The sequence below is a fragment of the Sinocyclocheilus anshuiensis genome, unplaced genomic scaffold (genome assembly GCF_001515605.1).
Source record: "Sinocyclocheilus anshuiensis isolate Anshui unplaced genomic scaffold, SAMN03320099.WGS_v1.1 scaffold2309, whole genome shotgun sequence".
Taxonomy (NCBI): Eukaryota; Metazoa; Chordata; class Actinopteri; order Cypriniformes; family Cyprinidae; genus Sinocyclocheilus; species Sinocyclocheilus anshuiensis.
The window spans coordinates 114621-119502 of NW_015552700.1; positions in this window are offsets into that span (position 1 = coordinate 114621).

Here is a 4882-nt window from a genome sequence, read left to right on the forward strand (position 1 = left end):
TCCCTCTATTCCCTCTATTCCCTCTCAGTAGAAATCGAGGTCCGGGGGCACATATACCGGACCAAAAGGGCACTTTAGTGTCAGCGACTGAAGGGGCAGGGGCTCGTTTGTTAGGTGTGTGCGTATACATGAGCAATGCAAGTTTGTTTCCTTTGGTTTCTTTGTTTATATTGTGTTTCTTTGACTTTTTTCTTCTTGTTTAGAGACCACACACATGCAACGCTATAGAATAGAATAGAATAGCTTTTTATTGTCATTGTACAGCTGTACAACAAAATGTATTTGCTCTCACTCTGAAAGTACACACATACATATGTACATTTAACAAAATGTAAACAATGATACAGAAAAAATAAACAGTGCAAATGTAAACAGTTATATATATCAAATGTGCAAAATATGTATAGTGCAAATGTAGCAGATATGTAAAGTAGTGAATGAAATATGAATAAATACAAGAGAATTAAGCAATAAATATATAAATATGAGAACAGTGTATTGCACAGCTACACCAGTAGCTGTATGAGTAGTAAGTGTATAGTCCTTAGTATACCACAACCTTGAAGCTTGCGATTGAGCGATATGTCTTCTATTAATTGGAGTTCAGTTCTAAGATGGCACGTGGATAAAAACTGTTCCGGAGTCTGGAGGGCGTGTCTTGTGGGATCTGTAGCATCTTCCAGAGGGCAACAGAGTGAAGAGGTGGTTGCCGGGGTGCGAAGAGTCCTTTATTATACTTCTGGCCCGTCGTATGCATTTGGTGCTGTAGATGTCAGCAAGTGAAGGCAGCTGTGCACCAGTGATTTTCTGGGCGGAATTGATGACTCTCTGCAAAGCTTTTTTCTCTGCCATAGTGAAGCCAGCATACCACACCAGAATGCCATGGGAAAGTATGCTTCCTACTGAACAGTGGTAAAAGGAACATTCACCTGCTGTATGTCCTTATGTCCTGCTCATCTGTGCTCTGCCTGTTTCAATGGATAAATAAAGTGGTCATGGCATTGTATTACTGGACTCTGTGTTCTTGTAGACATCCCTGCTGGACTCAAGCCAGACATTCAGGTATAGGGGAAAACGCCCCCATGGGTCACGGCTTAATTTCTGTAGTTTCTCTACATCATATCCTTTGTTTTTCCATCAAATGTATTCTAACTAGTTGGTTGAATATAAATATTTGGACTTTATATTTAAAAATTACTTCAAGTTAGCCAGCCAGTCAGTATCAGCTAACAATATTTTTCAAATAGGCTATTATAATTTTCTAATTCGTAATTATTGATTGTATTCTTTTTAATTTTAAGCTGCCTATACTCTGATTTTGCTGTGAATGTACTGTATAAAGCAAATTACTGCACCTGTGGGGCCAAACGCCCCATTGGTACACATTTAAATTTTGTTAAAAATCTAATAACATGAAAACTGGACATTTTTTCATACTTGGTTTATAATTTATGTCATTCACTGAAACTATTATAACTATTCTGGACACATTAAACTTTTGTTTCACAATCACAGAAAAAAGTTACACAGTCCTTAAAGGTGCTGTATGTAGGATTTACACCGAGTGGTTGAACTAGGTATTGCAGTCCAAATTCAAAATATTGGAGAGGGTTTTTTTCGCCCGGCCCCTCCTCCTCAGACTTGATGCACACGCAGGTTGCCAGATTGACAACACCAACAGGAACGAGCGCACTTCACGATGAATGAAATTAAATACTCTGTGTTTTTTGCCAACTGGCAACCCAGGGTGCCGAAATACAATTGGGTAAACTGGCAGTGGGCGGTTTCACAAACCAAAACAGAGACCGACATTCCGGCCTGGAACGCACATTTTCAAAGGAGAAGATCTGACTGTAGCATCGTTTTTCAGATAAACAAGGATGTTAATTTAGCATGTTTCTCGAATATCTGCAAACATATTATGGTATTTTTATGCTTTAGTGGAGTCAAAAACTTACATACAGTACCTTTAAGTGGGGCGTTTTCCCCCTACTCTAAATTACCGTTTCTGGCAGATGTTCTCGGATTCCCAACAAGATTGTGTATGATCAGAGAAGTGTTGTGGGGGGAGGTGAGGCTCTGTGCATGCTCCTTAAGAGGCTGACATACCCTTGCTAGTACAGTGATATGTTGCAAAGATTTGGTCACCGACAAGTCCCAGTCCTGTGTATGGCCACAAACTCCATGCTGGACTACATATTCTGTACATAATCAAAGGATAACTCAGAAAAATGACAACATACTGAACTGTACGACCCATTGCCAGACCAGTTGTAACACAGAGGATCCTATAGCCTGAAGCGTACCAAATTTTGTTTTAGTGATATGTTTTAATGATTAATTTTTATTTTGTGCAATTTGAAAATATATGGTCATTATTAGTGTATTTCATTTATTTTCTGATAAACTTGTGATTAATGTATTAAAGTGATTAATACAATTATTTCTATTCATATTTAATAAGCTCAGGATTAATTGATGTATTTATTTGTTTATTTATTGATACTTTTATTTATTGATACAAGGAGATATGCCTATAGCCTCGATCCCATGTATTAGGTATTCAGCTCTATCTAGTGGTCAATCTGATATTAGCCCATTTAATCCCAATTTTTTTCATAGACATGAAAATATCCAAATGATATGTCATTACGCCTTTGAACTAATCACTAATTATTTTTAAAATATTATGAAAAAATGTGTGAAAAAAAGATGTTTTATGGTCAGTCACAAATGTGAACAGTGGGATAATGTGTATACTGAATTAAAATATTGAATTAAAATATTTTTGCAGTCATCAAAATTCTTATATATCTCAGCCCAGTTATAAAAAAAAAGTAAACTCTGTTTCATCAAATTCTAGGGTTACTATTATACATAAAAACCTTATGCAACACTGATTGATTAAGTGTTGCACTTCAAGTAATGTACCATATATAAGGTTTCCTTTACCTGTTCTGAGAAGAATTTAATATATTTATGTTTGTATGAATATGTAACTAAAGACAGGATAAAAAAGATATATAATATATATCTTCCTTATTAAAATTTGGTAAATAAATAATTTTGTAATAAAAATACATCTTTGTGGATATAATATATTGCCTGAAAGGATATGATAAATGTAATTAAAATGTAAATAAATAATAATACAAATAAAAATATTCTCAAACATAGTTGACTGGACATATTGCACTGTATACATTGTTATCTGATGCACACACACACACACATTCAGTCTCCACTGAAACAGGTTAGAAGGTTAAATCCTGATTAAAACAATTTATGACAAACAATTAATTATAATCAGTGGACACAGTCACAAAGTATTGACATAACCATGTAATCCAAGAATCGGCTCTTCTTTTTAACGTGAAGCATTGTGTATTTTTGCAATTTTGAAGCCCCCTACAGTTAAGTGAGTGAAATTCACTGTCGAATACATGACAGAAACGTTTCGTTTTTCTGAAATACTAGGCTACTAACGTTTTCATATATACATTGTGTACTGAGTTTGAAAGTGTAATTAAATGTTGTTAAATTAAATTAAATTAAATGTTATTTGACAGTAGGCTATACACTATTACAAGCTAGTAGAGATGTTTATTTAAATGCTATACTGATATGAAATGCTATACACTATATGCTATACATAATTGGCAGGATAAGTAGAGAGATGTCTTCACTGCCATTAGCAACAACTGGACAACATTGCTTAAGTTATATTGCTTGTTTAGGGGAGATATGGTCATTATTACACTTTGTTTTGAATTTCATGCAGTACCCACTTTAGGCTGGACCAGCGTTACAGAAGACTTAATTGGCAGGATAAGTAGAGAGATGTCTTCACTGCCATTAGCAACAACTGGAAAGACTCTCCGAGTAAATGTGTGTGTGAATGTGTTCAGATGTGTCAGAAAGAGGATCAGAAAAAGACTGTCCCTCTGTCCCAGTCTAGCTCTACTCTGACTCTGTGCAGTTTGTCTCTCAGTGAGAGGGTTGTAGTTGACTGTGATGGGGATTCTATTTCATAATGATCATAAAAATAAGCAATTTTCTAAATCTTATCCTTGCTCCCCTTGACAGACTCTTCCATTACACCAACCATCCAGTCTGCACTGTCTCCAACCTCAGTGTCCCAGCAGTGTGTTCCTGACTTAAAGCCCTCAAACACAGAACAGATGGTTGATCACAAAATCTCTCTGGAAGCTGTGATAGCAGAGTATCCTCTCTGCTTTTTTCAACTTCACAATCATCATCATCTGAGCTCTCTTCCATCCTCATCTCAGGATTAGTATCTTCTTGTTCATATCCTTCATCATCTCTAGTCTGCATACTAACGGCATCTTCACCATAACCCTCTTCTTCTTCTTCTACTACTTCTAGTTCTTCTTTTTCTTCTTCTTCTTCTTCTTCTTCTTCTTCTTCTATGACTTCTACTACTTCTTCTTCTACTACTTCTACTTCTTCTTCAGGACAAGCTTCTACTTCTCTATTATAGTAAGTACTTACTGATTTAAAGGGGTCATATGATGCAATTAAAATCTTTCCTTTCTCTTTGAAGTGTTACAAGCTCTTGGTACATAAAGAAGATCTGTAAAGTTGCAAAGACTAAAGTCTCAAATCCAAAGAGATATTCTTTATAAAAGTTAAAAGTCAACCACGCCTACCTAAAACGGCTCGTTCTAACACACCCCCACCTCTACGTCACCATGTGGGAAGATTTGCATAACGCCGCCCAAATGTTCACGCAAAGAAAGAAGGCGTAACTTTTATTCTCGCTGTAGTATTGTTGCCGCCATGTTGTGAAGGCGCTGTGTGTTTCATTGTTTGGTCTTCCAAAAGAGGACGATATCCGCTTCGTCATGCCTAGAGCTGATCC